The sequence below is a fragment of the Kogia breviceps genome, chromosome 2 (assembly GCF_026419965.1).
Source record: "Kogia breviceps isolate mKogBre1 chromosome 2, mKogBre1 haplotype 1, whole genome shotgun sequence".
NCBI classification, from domain to species: domain Eukaryota; kingdom Metazoa; phylum Chordata; class Mammalia; order Artiodactyla; family Physeteridae; genus Kogia; species Kogia breviceps.
This window is the reverse complement of record NC_081311.1, coordinates 162,625,763-162,644,158: the sequence shown is the minus strand read 5'-3', so window position 1 is coordinate 162,644,158 and position 18,396 is coordinate 162,625,763. Positions and strand designations below refer to the sequence as shown.

At 38.9% G+C, this 18,396-nt stretch overlaps 1 protein-coding gene across 1 annotated transcript in view; it reads right to left on the bottom strand.

Moving 5' to 3' along the window:
• The window catches only part of SLC39A10 (solute carrier family 39 member 10), a 143,538-nt gene that overhangs the window by 108,429 nt on the left and 16,713 nt on the right, over window positions 1-18,396 (bottom strand). The window contains exon 2 of the mRNA XM_067026477.1: window positions 4,693-4,793. The gene's annotated coding sequence lies outside the window, so the exon portion shown is untranslated. The remainder of the gene's footprint in view (window positions 1-4,692; window positions 4,794-18,396) is intronic.

The window sequence follows — 18,396 nt, the reverse complement described above, 5'->3', positions numbered from 1 at the left end:
TAGTTAAAACCACATTTCACTGTTTTCCTCAGTCTCTCTGGGATATGTTCAACTGTTTGGACTCTTCATGAAGTTTAAAAAAACAAAAACCTTTTAGGAAAAATACTCAAAAGTCAACCAACCTTCCTAGTGAACTTGGCTCTGGAACTTGCACTTGACACTATGACTTTATCACATCTTAAAGGGATATGTCAAAGCTCTTTAAGTAATTTCCAGAGGGCATGGATTATTTCCAAAAGTGAGGTAAAGAAGTCTGTAATCATGTAAGCGTTACTTATTTAGCCATTGCAAAGAATTATAAGTTTGTTTTTTACTAACATGCCTACACATTTCCCTCCTTCTTTCCTTCCTTCCCCCTTCCTTTCTTTCCTTTCTTTCTTTTCCCTCTTTCTTTCTCTCTCTTTCTTTCTTCCTCCCTTCTTCCTTCCTCCCTCCCTTTCTTTCTTTCTTTCTCTCTCTCTCCTTCCTCCCTTCCTTCCTTCCTTCCTTGTACCAAAGTAATCTGAATAATGAACCTGGAGCAAGATTAACTGGTGCATGTAAATCCTCTCCACAATTCTACTCATCATAATCCTACAGAGAAGGGGCCTGGAGAAAATTAAGAATCCACAGCGAAGATGTTCAAGGCAGCTTTACTAAAAACAGCCAAATAATGGAAACAACACAAATATTCATCAACAGGGAAAGATACATTGTGGTATATTCACACAATGGAATACTATAAAACAAAGGAAAAAATTATTGATATATGGAACAGTATGAATATCATTGACTTAATTTTGCTCAAAATAAACCATATGCCAAAAAAGTACACAGTTATGGTTTCATTTATAGGAAGTTCAAAATCAGGCAAAATTTAGAAGTCAGAAGACTGTTTACCATGGAGGGGTTAATTGAATGGGAAGTGACACCAGGGAGCTTTCCATGAGTGCTAAAAATATCCTAAGATCTTGTTCTGGTTGAAGTGTAGCAATACATAAAAATTCACTGAGCTATCTATATGTTAAGATTTGTGCACTTTATGTATGTTATTTTGCAATTTAAGTTTTCTTAAATGAAATTAAAAGAAAATTCACAGTGGAGGAAGAAAAAACAAGCTAGAAAGCCTCTACCAAAATACCAATAGATTCAACAAAAATGAAAGAGATGGTCCCACTTTAAAAAATACAGGAAAATAACCCTTCACTCAGGGTTTTCTTTTTTAACGTTCCCTAAATCATTAGGCATGGAATGTGGTAAGAGAAGAATTAAAGAATGACAAAGTCTCGCCCCCTAGACTAGTAGGGTTTCAGGACTTCAGTTAAGTTTCAGAATTTCTTGATTAGGGACACCCTTCTGTCTCCCCAATCATTGTAGGAAGTACCCTGATTCTCTTTTGAGGGAGACTGTTTCAAAGAGTGACCAGTAGGACAAAGAGGAAACCGACTATCTGAGTTTCAGGTAGAGAATTAAAGTTTGGCCTCAAGTTTACTTTCTTTATGGTTCAACTCGATTAAACACAATGGGAAAAGGAGGGAGGGCTATGGGCAAAGAGCTGTCTAGGAATGAAAGGACTTCCCTTTGTGTTCTCTCTGTGAAAAACTATACAATGGATCTGCTAAATTGGGAGCCGAAGGGTGAGAAGTCCCAATATTTATTTCTAGTCAAATTCTATTGATATAATTGGTGCCCTTTGTTTTTTTTCTTCTAAATAGAACACTGGCAAAATAAATCTGTATCTCCTTCACCACTTTTCTCCAGGTTTTTTAGAAACACGATGAATCCTTTTCTCCTGTTCTTCTCCCTAGGGACACTCCCAGCCCTGCTAGATCATTTCTAACAGCGGAGGCTGTGGCTGGGCTTTTGAGCTTCATGCTTTGGCATTCCTATGTGGTCTTTGAATTTTAAACAACTAGATTGCGCCTCATTCACCTCCCAAAGTACTCCAATTACAACCTGGTTGCATTTATGAAATTATTTAAAAATCCTAGACCAAAATTAATGGAGGAAATTATGGACAATGCTAAAGCTGAACATTTCATTTAAATAACATATATGGGGGCGGGGGAGGCTAAAAATGTAGGGCTTATCTACGTGATAGGTGTTTTATATGCATTATCACACTTAACCCGCTTGACACCTCTGTAAGCTAAAAATCAGCACCCACATTTTATAAGTGGAAATCTCAGCCTCCAAGGAACAAAAGTCTTAAGTGTACACAGCCAGGGTTCAAGCCCAGGTCCATCTGACTTCAAAACCCTTTTATCTCCTAACTGCTCAGGCATGGCGCCTACTCAGTACACGCAGAGCTTATTAACCTTTCATCCTATGAAAAGAACATAAATTGTAAATTAAATTAGCTAAAATAGATGGTAATGTCTTTGAGGGCAAAGGCTGATGACTCATCTTTTCTGTGGCATAGAATAATACCTCGATGTGTTAGATGAATACTTCTAAATAGGCGCATGTGAGACACATATTGATTTTCTTTACGTTATGAACACACACAACACACTTTCTCAAAGCATGTGTAAGCATCTACAAAATTGTCATTATGGATTCAAATACCTGCAGAAAAAATAAAATTTACTCATTTAAATTAAAAGTGAAGTTAGTTAAAAGGTCGGTTAAATGCCAAATAAGATAACCAAAAGAATTTTAAAACTTAGATACTGAATTACATTTGCTGGTCTTTTAAGCTTTAAAGGCACATTGGCTAATATTTCTGTTATACCAGGAATAATAAGCAAGCACAAAGCCTTTCAAGGTATAACTGACCCTAAACGTGGAATCACTTCAAATAAAGGAACATGCAAATCCATGATGTTCTGCTTATACAAGATGGAAACTAAATGAGCAGACTAGAATCCAATGATTAGTAAAATTTCACTCTGATGACCAGTTCTTTACACCAAAAAACTCAAAAGCTGACTTTACAGGACTTTTCTCCCCCATTTCATTTTAGTTTGTCTCTGTGGAAGAAAAGCACTGAACAAGATTTAAATTCTTAATGCCTTATTCATTCTGAAACTTATAGTCTGAAATTAGTTTATTTACTTTCAAATTAAGTCAGAATTTGTTATTGAAAGAATTGTACCTGGGTCTTTAGTTGCAGTATTGCTAAAGATTCTTTGCAGTCAAAGACATGCAGAATTCCAAGATGGTGTGCTTTGTTATTTACTTTTTACTAGTAGGAGTCTCAGTTTGCTGAATGTAGAGTAAATAAGAACTTGAAATTATATCATAGAATAAAAGGACTCCTTTCAATATTGGAGGCTCATTTGTCTGTCAGGTAGAATCATCCAGGTTTTCAGGTTTGTGATTGCTGAGTTTTTGCTTCAGAATTCTCTAGGATAAATTTGCTTGTGAGCCTAAACCCACTTTTAAGTAATCATTTAATCTCCATTAACTATAAACATGTGTGGTTAGGTCCATTTCTGAGATTATAAGAAACAAATCTGTATTTTTTTCTTTCTAGATTTTGTCTTCCTGATTTTTTTCATGTTAGCTATTACAGTAAGCAGACATTCCTGAAATTTTAATAATGTATACCTATGCAGTGTAAATGTTTTCTTCATTATTCCAAAATGTTTACTCTCACTGTTTACTTTTGTGGTTCTCCACAACTTTTAGCATAGTCATTACCTGTCAAAAAGAATGTCTATAAAGAACAGACTTGTGGTTGCCAAGGGGAAGGGGGCATGAGGGGGATGGACTGGGGAGTTTGGGGTTAGCAGATGCAAACTATTATATATAGGATGGCTAAACAACAGTCCTACTGTATAGCACAAGGAACTGTATCCAATATCCTGTGATAAACCAAAATGGATGGAAAAGAATATGAAAATAGAATGTGTATATATATGTATAACTGAATCACTTTGCTATACAGCGGAAATTAACACAACATCGTAAATCAACTATACTTCAATTTTTTAAAAAGAATGTCTATATTAGTTCATTTTTTTGGACAAAATACCTCTTTTCAATCACTTCGGATTATTTTTGAGAATCTTCAACTGACTCCTGCATAAAAGAAAAATATCCCCTGGGGCTTCCCTGGTGGCGCAGTGGTTGAGAGTCCGCCTGCCGATGCAGGAGACGCGGGTTCGTGCCCCGGTCCGGGAAGATCCCACATGCCGCGGAGCGGCTGGGCCCGTGAGCCATGGCCGCTGAGCCTGCGCATCCGGAGCCTGTGCTCCGCAACGGGAGAGGCCACAACAGTGAGAGGCCCGCGTACCGCAAAAAAAAAAAAAAAAAAAAAATCCCCTGTCCACATTATGGTTCTTAAATCTGTCTTTGCACATAAACCTCCTTCTTATTCCTACTTCTCCGTTTTTAATGCTTTCCATAGTCTCGGCATTGTCTTGACTTTAATTCACATTTTTTTCCTATTCCTTTGTATGAATTTACATGTTTCTTCATTTTAATTGGCAGCCACTTTATTGTATTTTAAAGTCTTTAAAGTTTAAACTTTTGGTCCCCATTGAGTCCCCTAGTGACGCCAATTCATTAATATGCCAAAGGTTTATAGCGCAGCTCACTCCCTGAATGTGACACTTCTGGTGCATGTGGGCTGGGGGAGGGGCGTACCGAAGACAGTGTTACCCAAAAATGAAATATTAAAATAAATGTTCAACTTTTTAGCCGACAGCATATAGTTTGCTAAGTAACTATATCATTTTTAAAAATTGGTAAATAAATGAAACTTACCCTTTCAAGAAGATTTCAGTGGATGATTTAGGAAGTTTACCTCTTTATTTCAGCTCGATTCAATTCAGGTAAGAGTTATAGGGTCCGGCTGGGTCCAGAGCCTGTGGAGACCACAAAAGGAAGGATAAAGGAAGGCCCTCCCCCTCAATTTACATTCATTTAGATCAGCTGGAGAACTACGGTTTTCAAATCCTAAGCTTTATATGTGTTTCCTTGAAGAGTGAGTAGTAACTGTTCCCCCTTTTAAAGCTTCAGGTCGTTCTTCAACTATTCTTTTTATGTTGTATAACCCTCAGGGGCTCATATCCGACTTTCATATTTAATGTACTTTAATTCAGCCTTGTAACGATCTGTGTACGCATTCATGAGCTCATCTTCCCCTTAGGACTTACCCAGGTAGCAGAGACTAAATTGACATTCTTTACTACTTCCTGGCAAGTGCAAGTCTGACTTCATGAATACCTTTATTTCTGCACTTGCGTCTAAAAGTTTCGGAGAGAGTGTGATTAACTGATTAAATAAATAAAACAAGGTCTTCTGGACGATCCTTTTATAACACCATGACTGTACTAAACTGGCAACACACATATCCTGGCTTTTCCGCTTTACTTGTTCCCCCTCCTTTTTTATTCCTGTGAATGATTCTTTGAAATCTCAAAAGGTTTGTATCACTTTCTCATAGCGTGAATTATGCCCTTACCTTCACTATATTTTGTGGATGGTTTGTCTACATTATTGGCCCTCAGCCAAATAATACGTTTTGCATTTGAAGAGAAAGAATTTTCCCTTGCATTGATCTCTTCTTTTGGTGAGGGAAGTGGGGCTGGAAGGGAGAAGCACGAGTGGGAGAGAAGTAATGCCCCAAACAGAAACCAGTGACCCTTGATACAGTCCTGCCTGCTGCCTTCGAGGAGGTCATGGTCTGGAGGAATTCTTAATTGAAATGATATTGTACACCAATTCCTAGCACCAGTTCTACCATACTCTCCTCCCACACCCACACCCTCACCAGCTGCAATCTCCTCTCTCGTTTACATAATCGTTCTACTCTATAACATAGTCATTTCTGTACTGTCTCATCTCCCCATTAAGATTCTACTACTCTTTATACTTTCTGCCTATAGCACCTCGCCTGGTCCTAGGCTTGTGATAAATGTTTGCTGAACTGAAATAAATTGCTTGGTCTTCCTCAGGATCATGTAGAAAACATTTATCTCCAATGACATCTTCATCTTGACTGCACACAATTAAGGTATAGTGACCAAAAACAACCTAAAGAAGAGTAGCATGGCTGACTTCAAATTGCAGCGTAAGAAATTTTAATGTTTTTTCTCCTGAAAGAGCTCCATTTTTTTTGCCATTTTTTTCCTAAAAGATGAACCATTCTTAATGTTTGGTGGTGTAGGCCTCCAGGTGCAGACAGGAGTGTTTTTGCAATTTTAAATACTTTCTGCCTAGCATGGATAATAACCAAGGGAATTAAAAAACATGAAGTACGGGAATTCCCTGACGGTCCAGTGGTTAGGACTCCGTGCTTTCACTGTCATGGGCCAGGGGAACTAAGATCCCACAAGCTGCATGCAAGGCAGCCAAAAAAAAAAAAAAAAACTAAGTACAACTTTACAAAATAAAATGAAGCTTAAACTTGAGTTTGTCTTCAGCCATATCTTTGTAGTACACAAGATTGTAAATAATTTGGTGAATCACTGGATTATATGTCTCCATGTTACCCCATATTCAGACCTGGAAAAGTCACAGACTGAGTTGCCTGAATTTTCTCATTTGCTGGGGCCAGGAAGGCAGAGAAGGAGGAGGGGAATGGATTACCCCTCAGTGCTCCTCCGTCCCCTACCCTGTGCCTGTGTTCTCTCACGTGCAAGCTAACTACCTAACCATCACCAGGACACAGAGGAATAGAAGCTCAGGTCCTGTGGGTAGGAGGTCCGTGTGTCAGATTGGTTAATGAAGGGAAGCTGGGTATTACGATTTGAAACAGAAGATCAACATATTCCATTATATCTGAGTTTCGTTTTAAATAATCACAGTTAGATTTTTAACTTCTTGGTGTCGACTGACTTACCTTTACTTTTTCCCTGTCACCTAGGCCTTCACACATGTTTGAATAAATAATGAATTTTAAAAGTTATAGTGCAATATGCATATATTGAAGCGTTATACAGTAAGTCCCCTGCATACAAACCTTCAAGTTGCGAACTTTCAAAGAGGCAAACGTCCATTCACGTGTCCAATCGTGTAAGTTAGTTCACGTGTCTGGCATACATTGTCACGTGCATGCATCCTCTACAAGTAGTTGTGCTTTTTTGTACTTTACAGTACTGTACAGAGTACAGTATCTTTATTTCAAGCTAGATCTGCAAGAGGGCTACTTTATTGAACTCCTTGCTGTGCAACACGAGGAGGTTACTAATGAAGACCTGATGGAATTGGAGGCCCAGAGAAAGGATGAGAGAGACAAGAGGAAGAAGTAACTGAAGAACTGAAGAGATTCACAACGCAGGAAATGGCAAGGGGATTTTTCTTTATCTGAGGAGGCACTGTTAGTTTTTGAGGCACGTGACCCTAAAGTAGAACGTTACAGAAAGGTTGCAGCAGCTGTTCAGAATGCAATCCAGGACTTCCCTGGCAGTGCAGTGGTTAAGTCTCCATGCTTCCAATGCAAGGGGCATGGGTTCAATCCCTGGTTGGGGAACTAAGATCCCACATGCTGTGCAGCCAAAAAATTAAAAAAAAAAAAAAAAAAAAGAATCTCATCTATGATGAGAAAAAAAGAGCTACTACCCAGATATCACTGGATCATTTTTTCAAGAGCATAGATAGAATTGAATCCAGCAAGGAACCAGAACCTGTGCCACTGACGTCAGGCATGAGTGAAATTGCAGCTTGCCCTCCGTCTTCTATTGCTGACGATCCTTCAGCTCTACCATCCCCCAGCTCCCCCCCCTCCTCCAGCCAGTAACTCTTCTTGCCTGTTCACTCGATGCCAGCCCCTATATGCCAGCTGTTGTGCTTTACTACTGTACTTTTCAAGGTACTGTACTGTGAGACTAAAATGTTTTCTTTATTTTTTGTGTTTGTTTTTTATGTATTATTTGTGTGAAAAGTACTATAAACCTATTACAGTACAGTACTATATAGCCGATTGCGTTAGTTGGGTACCTAGGCTAACTTTGTTGGACTTAACGAACAAATTGGACTTACAAACGTGCTCTTGGAACAGAACTTGTTTGTATGTAGGGGACTTACTGTATATATCTTAAATAATTATCATAATGTTCTACCCGGCAAGTAAATATGAAGCACAGATATGTATGAAATTGGTTGTGAAAAACTTTTTGATAATTTGGAATGAGAAAATTTAATGAACATTTCTGACATTAGGCTCAAAGAGGAGTTGCCTATGCCCTACGGGAGTGGTTGACATTTCCAGACTACCAAGGGCCCCGGGCCACCACAGCAGCAGTTTCAAAACTGAGAGGCAAGGAAGGTTGCAATTTTAAGGGATCATTAAAATTTTAGGAAAAACATCTGACCAGACACTGAGCACTGTTTGTTGTTAAACTATATAACCACACCCCTCATGCCTTGCTGAGGGTGAGAAAACCTTGCATCTGGATACCACGTGGTAGATAGCTCCCCCCATAGTGTGGTGAGTAAGCACCAACGAGGAAGCAAAACAACATAATGGCCTTGGAGGCTGTGATTTTGCTAGATTAGGACACAGGCAGAACTGGAAATCCTCTACTGTCTGGAAAGACCAAATGTAGACTGGGCCATTAGACCCAGGCTAAGAGAGTTTGTAATAGATCCTTGCGTTTTGCATTTCTTGCTCCATCTCACTGTGTTCAAGATAAAAGCATGTTTAATAATGTTTAAGAGTTTGATAATTAGGGTCGGATAGACCTGGGTTCGACTCCTGATATTGTCATTTATTATGTTAGTTATGTAGCCACCACCCCCTTCCCAACATCCAAGTCTCAGTTTACTTATATGTAAAATGGAATAATAATTATACCGTCTTCATAAGGTACTTGTTGTGCAGGTCAGATGATATAATATATGTAAATAAAGCACTTAGCACAGTGCCTGGCATTATCAGCTGATGTCAGCTAAAAACAAACAATGGAACATCAGCTGCTCAGCATCTCTTACCTGTAAAAAGGTAGCAGAGTCAAGAAAAGCCCCTGTAGTACAGGATATCCAATAGATTGTATCCCTCTGATCAAGAGCTGCTGTTCATGCAAATGAGCTATCACCTCACACCAGTCAGAGTGGCCATCATCAAAAAAAATCTACAAACACGGGCTTCCCTGGTGGCGCAGTGGTTGAGAATCCGCCTGCCGATGCAGGGGACGCGGGTTCGTGCCCCGGTCCAGGAAGATTCCACATGCCATGGAGAGGCTGGGCCCGTGAGCCATGGCCGCTGAGCCTGCACGACCGGAGCCCGTGCTCCGCAACGGGAGAGGCCACAACAGTGAGAGGCCCGCATACCACAAAAAATAATAACTACAAACAATAAATGCTGGAGAGTGTGTAGAGAAAAGGGAACCCACTTGCACTGTTAGTGGGAATGTAAATTGATACAGCCACTATAAGGAACAGTATGGAAGTTCCTTAAAAAATTAAAAATAGAACTACCATATGACCCAGCAATCCCACTACTGTACATATACCCTGAGAAAACCATAATTCAAAAAGAGTCATGTACCACAATGTTCATTGCAGCTCTGTTTGCAATAGCCAGGACATGGAAGCAACCTAAGTGTCCATCGACAGATGAATGGATAAAGAAGATGTGGCACATATATACAATGGAATATTACTCAGCCATAAAAAGAAACGAAATTGAGTTATTTGTAGTGAGGTGGATGGACCTAGACTCTGTCATAGAGAGTGAAGTCAGAAAGAGGAAAAGAAATACTGTATGCTAACACATATATATGGAATCTAAAAAAAGAAAAAAAAGGTCCTGAAGAACCTAGGGGCAGGATGCAAATAAAGACACAGACCTACTAGAGAATGGACTTGAGGACAAGGAGAGGGGGAAGGATAAGCTGGGACAAAGTGAGAGAGTGGCACGGACATGTATACACTACCAAGTGTAAAATAGATAGCTAGTGGGAAGCAGCCACATGGCACAGGGAGATCAGCTCGGTGCTTTGTGACCACCTAGAGGGGTGGGATAGGGAGGGTGGGAGGGAGGGAGACACAAGAGGGAAGAGATATGGGGATATATGTATATGTATAGCTGATTCACTTTGTTATAAAGCAGAAACTAACACACCATTGTAAAGCAATTATACGCCAATAAAGATGTTTAAAAAAATCTGAATAAACAAATCTGCACAAGAGAATAAAAAAAAAGTTTTGGTGTTAAAGAAAAAGAGCTGCTGTTCACTCTCTGTCCTCTTGTTCTTTTAGATCACCTTCATACCTCCCATCTTTGCCACTGTCAGAGGTTGCCAAAGACATGTCTTCATTCAAGGAGTATTTATTAAATGCCAACTCTGTGTCAAGTAGTAGCTTTGTATTGGGGGTATATTTGTGAACACCTCATGGAGAGAGTTGAAAACATAGGTAATAAGACAAACACACAAATCCAGTAACTGTCACTTATAAGAAGAAAAAACATGAGACTCTACTTTAGATGTGTTAATAGAGGAAGACCTCTCTGAGGAAGGGAAATTTAAGCTAAAAGGCCAAAAAAAGAGCAGACATGGTTTCCACACATTATGGCCTTTCTCTGAGGTGCTTGTGATAACTGCCAGACTTATCTGTCCTGTAACTTCCCTGTAATTGCTGACTATCACAATTCAGAGATGATCTCGAGACATCCAGGACAGACTATTTCCTGCCAAGAATGACCCTAGGGTAATGGTCATAGATGTAACTACAGGGCAGCCACATACACACTTTTGCAGGCTGTTACTACATAAGGACACTAGGCAAGCAGAGTGCCCTGCACAGGGCTGCATTCACCTGCCTTTTAGGAAGGGGTGCCTTTTCCACTTAAAGCCAGAACGAGTCAGTGGCCCTGTGCAACCTCAAAATGAAAGCACACTCAAAAGTGAAAGGTTTTTCAAAAGCAGGCTGGCACTAGGGACTCAAGGTACCATCCCAGAACGTCCCAAATGAATTCCTAAGTATAGGTGACATAGAGGACCCACATTACTATAGACTTGCACCATGATTTATAACCCACTTTTCAGAGGAAGCATGTATTTCCTCCCCTTGGCACATCAGAGGGATCAGGGTCTGTGCTGGCCTTCTAGCTTGAGTGGAGCACTGGGTGCCGTGGCAGCCTCTGGGGACTGGTAGCTTGGGCCCCTGTTGCCTAAGTCCCCGCAGAACCCACTTCTTCCTCAGTGGGGCAGTGTCGGTCCCCAGAGCTGTGACTAATGGCCTCCCTCTCAGGCTCTCAGAACAGAGCAATTCTTTTTTGGATTTGGAATAATTCTCCTTCATACCAGAGCAGAATCTTTCTTCCTGACTACCTAAAAAAACAAGCCACAAAGAATCCCTTTTGGGTTCTAGTAACCTGTGGGAGTAATAAAAAAGAAATAATGAGGGGGAAAGTGTAGGAGACCATGAGCTAAATACAAGAGAATGTCAAGTTAATGTTTGCACATTTACAGCAGTATCTAGTTAAACTATTTCAGGGAGGTAGAGGAAAGTTTTTACAAAAAAAAAAAAAAAAAAAAAAAAAGAAAGAAAGAAAAAGAAAAAAGAAAAACCCACATATAGTATTCTCTTGGCTAGCTTTCTTACATATTAAAACTTAAAATTATGCAGATGAATTCTCAGGCTAAGACATGTTTTGGCCTAATTAGCAATACCTCAGACTAGCAAGCAGGACTCAATGATTTTAAAGATAGCACTTATACTTAAGGCAAGAACTAACAAAACTGGCCAGACTTGATTTCTATCAAGTTTTCCTTGGAGGGAGTCAAAAAAGAAAAAGAAGTAAAAGGTATTAGTCTCTTAGAGAATTGAAATGACAGAAAGCCAAGCTGGACATTAATAATGCACAAATTTTATGTGGATTAATTTAGATGCATTAATTTAGAAATATATAACTCTCCCACCACTTTTGGAGACTACACAAACTATAACTCTAGTTAATAGGCTTCACAATGACAAAGCCGTTACAATTCCAATCCAGAAATCTTGGTTTTCTGGCATCTAGTATATCTACAGTAATTTCAAGGATGTTGTAAAAGTCTCAAAATAAAATTAATGTTGATTGGCCTGAATTTTGAAAAGAAGTAAATATGAAAAATAACTTTTGGGGGGAATGGTGGGGCTACTCTAAAAAGACTGATCAGCTTGATTGCAAGTACTACAATTTTTATTCCTGGACCACAAACATGACTAATATCTCATTTAAAAGGGTCAGGCAAAGAAAGAAAAGCTTTGTAAAGAAAGAGTACAATAAAAAATTTGCAATCAGGACTTCCCAGGTGGTGCAGTGGTTAAGAATCCGCCTGCCAAATGCAGGGTACACGAGTTCGAGCCCTGGTCCGGGAAGATCCCACATGCCGCGGGGCAACTAAGTCCTGTGCCACAACTACTAAGCCTGTGTTCTAGAGCCCATGAGCCACAACTACTGAAGCCCACATGCCTAGAGCCGTGCTCCGCAACAAGAGAAGCCACCACAGTGAGAAGCCCGCGCACCACAAGAAGACTGGTCCCCGCTCGCCGCAACTAGAGAAAGCCCGCACGCAGCAACAAAGACCCAACACAGCCCCCCAAAAAATTAATTAATTAATTTTTAAAAAATGTGCAATCTCTAAAGAATGTACTTATGATTTAAAAATTTCAGTACCATCAACTCCCGTCCTTCTGCCACCCCCCCCACCATCCTCAGCAGTCCAGCCTGAAATCAAATGTGTGCTGACTCTCCTTAAATATATTTAATGTCTTTTCTTCTGGATGTTTCCTTTCAGAACATTATTGAAAGGTAATTTACATCTAGAAAGAAATGATCAGCAATCTCTTAAAGTTTAAATAACCAGGGATATGCAGTAAACTCTGCAGTGATAGATTGAGAAATGACATAAAAGGGAGAAAATGAGATCTGAATGGCCTTTCAACTTAACTGCTCATATGAGATTGTTTGGATGCCAATGAGATTGAGGCAGTAGTTAAGATTTGAGATTATTCTTCAGCCAGCCCCATATTTAGAATTCTGAGTGGAGGATAAAAATAATAATTATAGTCATGATATAGATCATGTATTCACTTATTTATTCATTCATACAAGAAATATGTTTAGAGAACCGACAGTTCTAGGTACTTGGGATGCAGTAGTAAACAAAATCTCTCAGTGCTATCACCAACTTGACCTAATTGACATATATAGAGCACTCCACCTAGAAAGAGCAGAACTCACAGTTTTTTTTTTCACTGTATGTGGAACATTCAAGAAAATACATCAGATTTGGGCCTAAAATAAATCTCAATAAATTTAAAAGAATTAAAAATAAAAACATATGACTCTGACTATAATGGAAGGAAATAAGAATCAATTTTCTAGATACAAGGGAAATCCTCAAATATGTGGATTAAGCAATGTACTTCTAAATAACACATGGTAAAAACATACTTTGAAGTGAGTAAAAATAAAAACACAACACAGCAAAATGTATGTGATGCAGCTAAAGCAATGTTTGGTGAGAAATTTACAATGCTATATGTTTATATAGAAGGGAAGAAAGATCTAAAGCTTTCACATTAAGCAATCAAATGAAGAATTAAGGAGAAGACCACATTAAACCAAGGTACACAGAAGGAAGAAAAAAGATAAAAGCAGAAATCAGTGAATCAGAAAATGGACAACAGAAAGAGAAAAATCAATGAGTCCAAAGATCTTTTCAGATAAAGCAAACATCATTATTCATTAGGGAAATGCATATTAAAATCACATAAATTACCACTATAATGACTCAAGTAAAAAAGATTGCTAATTCCAAGTTTTGGTAATTATGTAGAATAACCACAACTCTTATATGTTGTTAGGGGGATGCAAAATGGTAGAGTCACTTTGGAAAATTGAAGTTCCTTAAAAAGTTAAACATACATTTATTTACCATATGACCCAGTAATCTCACTCATAGGTATCTATCCAAGGGAAACAAAAACTTGTATCCACGCAAAGACTTGTATGGGAATGTTCGTAGAAACTTCTTTGTAATAACCCCAAATCGAAAACAATCCAAATGCCCATCAACTGGTAAACTGATAAACAAACTGTGGTAGACCCATACAGTGGAAAACTATTTCACCAAAGGGATAAACTACTGATACATGTAACGATAAAAAGGAACAAGCTACTGGACGTGGACAAATCTCAAGCATTAAGCTGAGTGAAGGAAGCCGGAGACAACAGCATAATGCAATATAATTCAAATTATACAAAATTCTAAAAAGGCAGACTGTACTGACAAGGAGATGAGTGGCCCTTCAGGGGCTGAGGGAGGGAGTAGGAAGAGAGGATTTACTGCAGAGGGCCAGGAAGGAAGTCTTTGGGGGTGAAGAAAGTGTTCTCTATGTCGATTTTGGTAGTGGTTACAGGGCTTTCTTTATACATTTATTAAAACTCTTCTAAATATACACTTAAAATTATTGGATTTTATTGTATGTAGTTTGTACTTCAATAAAGCTGTAAAGAAATAGAAACTATAAGAATGACATGAAAAATCCAGCCTAATCAATGGTACCTTTTTTTTCAACATATTGCTAAATTGATTTCTGACACTAGGAAAATCTATCAAACCCTATCTCTTCTTTTGAAAGAGGATGTTTGAAAACGTCAGCATATTCATATTTTAAAGTGAAGTAACACAATTACTAAGTAAAATGGGAAAAGCAAACAAAAAATGAAAAATGAGGAAAAAATGACTTTGTTATAAAGCATTTAAGACAGTAAAAAGAAAAAATAAACAAAGAGAAAGGATATTGTTCAAAGTCACAAAGTAAGAACTGTTTATTTCTAGAAAGAAAAAGCTTTATCTCTTGATCAGGGGGCACAAGTAGAAAAGTCAAACCAGACGGGCTCTGTGGGCAGCCTTAGTGTCGAGTTTGTGGCCGCCAAGTAGTGTAGGCCATTTCCAGAAATTAAGTTGTATATTGTATGAATATATTATCTAGAGATCTGATATTAATTAAATCTTGGATTTTACAACAAGCCTCACTATATTCAGAGCAGATTTCTTGCTTCTGCGGAACACACTGCAGCCACCATATTCATATTCAAAAGACTTGGTTTCTTCCACTTCAGGACTAGGAATGTGTCCCTGTTTTTGGCAACGAGACCTGCAACTCTCTAAGGAATCAAGATTCCCCGCAGATTCACAATTATCCTAACTTGCCTGTGTGCCACAATACTGCTGCCTGGCACTGCCCCGCTGATCTGGTGTTATCAGTTCTGCTACTCACATCTGATGAAGCCACAGGCTGCTGTAAAAGGAAACAGAGGAAATCTAAAAGCCAGTGTACTGACTGAAGATGCTTCATTTTCTCCTTAAAACTAGGAATCCTTTTAACCTAAATTCACCGTACCAGAACTTTCCCCTCCATTTCTTAAACTCATTAAAGGAAGGCACGATGTGCGAAATGATTTTTTTTTTCACACCGAATAATTTGGGAGGCTGCTCATTCCTGAAGTACCTGCTGTCCTAAATACTTAAGGGCAAAAGATTCTGAGAAGGTATGACCTTGAAGAGCGTCCTTTATGTCTAATGAAAATGAGTCCATTCTTGAAAATTCTGGAAAGCATGCACAGAAATAAGTAATCCTGATGCCACAAAACCTCTCTCCTAGCAGTATGTGAGGATTCTGAGAACCTTTGGCAGCTTGTGGGGAATGGCATAGAGATGAGGGTTGACCCTTATCTGTACCTGAGTCCAGTAGGACTGAGCAGCCCACTGCACTGATGCGCAACGAATTCGAAAGAGGAAAGGTGTGCCAGGGGCGGAGCCAAATGTGGGCTGTACCAGACAGTTCAAGCTCGACTTCCGGGAGCCTCATCTCACACAAGTACTGCGATGCCGATGCTGAGAGCAGCTCCACGGCTACCCAGGTTGCTGCCCTGAGAATGCTCTCCAGAGGCTAAAGGGCCAAGGCATCCAGTGTTTTGGGTATATTGCCTCGGTTAAATAGTTCTCATTCAACTGAGGTCTTGTGACTCATTCGTGCGAGATGTGTCTCAACTAATTTGTTGTTCACAAGTCCTAAAACTGGCATAAAGGTACTGAGATTTATTTAAAATATACATGAGTGGATTGATAACTTTCCATATACTCTCTTGTATTCTATGAGCCTGAGTGGGAAACAAGTGTTTGCATGAGTCGGATCCTGGGATTATGTATCACCATGAGCACACGCTACATGAACATAACCCAGTATGTGCATGGGCAGGAAGATTGAGAAGCACTCCAATAAGGCAAAGATACAATTGTATATCCAATTGTTCTGTTTTTTTAGAAGATTGGCTAAGACCCGAGAAAAAGTACTACAGTCTCCAGACTTTAGAGTTAGACAGGAGACTTGGCTAAAATAGAATCACAAATCACAAGTAGATTTTTAATTCAAAAGAATATCTTTCTTCAAGCTGGTGATCTGCCCAGAAAGCTTTTCTTATGGCTTCTTCAGCTAATCAAAGATGAATGAAGTCTCAGAAGACATATATCTAAAGGCTTCCTTCCCTTTGTCATTTTCCAGCACATTCAACCTCAGACAGTTCGACAAATAAGGTCAGAGTTTGAACTTGCACACACTGATCATTAATTCCTCAGAAAGAAAATTGCTGATCAAGTGGGAGTGTCTCCACCGTTTCCACGGTGTTGAAACTAGGGCATTTGGGTTTCTGATATGAAAAAGGAAACCAAACAGCAAATAGCATTGTAAAGTTTTTCATTTCCTTTGGAAGAGATTACTTAGAAGTGTAACAATATATCTTGTATTCTTTTTGTGTAACTTATCTTCTTGGTTACCATTGAGAAATCTGGTCTCTGCACTTTCAGTCTTCTTTAGCAGGACAAGTAACTCTTATCAGAACAGCTCTCATTAGTGGAGTATATTAATATAATTTGATTGATGTTTTATGTTTAGATAACCCGGGCTGCAACTTGTCAATGGTAAAGATCGTGACTTAGATTAGGGGTTCACTAAGATTTTCTGAAACGACCAGATAGTGAATATTGTAGGCTTTGCGGACCATATGGTCTCTGTGGCACCCACTGAACTCTGCCCTTATGGCAAGAAATCAGCCCCAGACAATGCATACATGAAGGAATGTGGCTGTATTCCAATAAAAACTTTAAGTCTGAAATTTGAATTTCATATAACTTTCACATATCATGAAATATCCTTTTGATTTTTTTAACTATGGAAAAATGTAAAAACCATTCTGAGCCTGTAGACTGTAGAAAAACAGGTGGTGGGACCTGATTCAGCATTTGGGGAGTAGATTGTTGACCTGTGGCTTAAAGTCACACTAAGCCACACTCCACCTTGTGACCGCTATAAAAGGACAAATCACAAGGCCCCAAACCAAGTGTAAATAATTAAGTAGTAATTTAGGGCTACTGGCACATTGCACTGTTTAGATTTGTCCTCAGGTTTCCCCAAGAGACTGACTGCTTGAATGGTGACTTCTCAAAATTTTCCCAAAAGTATTAACAGTGAGAATCACAAGGCAGATGTGGGAAGTGCAGGTTGTGCAAAGCTGTCCAGCGTCAAAAGGGAAATTTTTTTCTAGTTCTGTGTTTTGTCTTAAATGTTGTTGTGAATTTGGCATTCTATCCCATAATCTGTTTTACCCTAAGTTTTCTAGTAAAGCTAACGCTCCAGAAAGGCAATGCTGGTTTGTACAGAGCCCTGTTCCTCCAAGGATATGGTTCTTGAATCTGAGAAACCAAAGAGGCAGGCTTAGATACTACCATACTCAAAAAATTAAATAAAAAATTAGTTGTAGAATTCCATATAGTTAAATAGCTTCACCAGGAATAATTTTTCTGAAAATACACTGCTGCAAAGAGAATTTGTTTCATTTATGATTTTCTGTGAAAAGGGGAAAAGCTGAATAAAGTTATTAATACATAAAAGCAATGATTTCAGAATGAAAAGAATATAGGATGAAATCCACTGAAATGGAATCTTCCATAAGTAACACCAAGATGACAACAGAGAAGTTAAAAGCAGAACACAATTCCTCTTATATCTTTGATTCTTATAAAAATGTGTATATTTAAATTACCAAGTGCCTTCAGCTATTTTTGACTTTCAGCTTCTTTCTTTTAGTCCTACTACCTGGTGTGAATCTTTTCTTCTCCTCTGCTTCCCGTCTCACCCCACCAAACTTTTAGCAAGATTTAGCAAGACTTTTATAGCAAGATATTTCTGTTGTTTTCTCCCAAGGCACCCACTGTCTCAAAAGTCCAAACCAAAATCTGAAATCAGTTTCGATCCACTTCTAAAAGATTTTTCTCTAACTCTTTTAATGCATGCACTTGATAGCCTCTTTTAAGTATCTAGCCCCAAACTGTACCCTGAAGCCAATAGTCTTATACCCTGGTGAGTTACCATGACAACCCTCAGATTAGCTTCTGGAAAACAGAAACAAGAGTTTCATCCTGTTTCCTTTATTACACAGCTCCCTCCTGCTCTTTGAGTCCTAACAGGAGG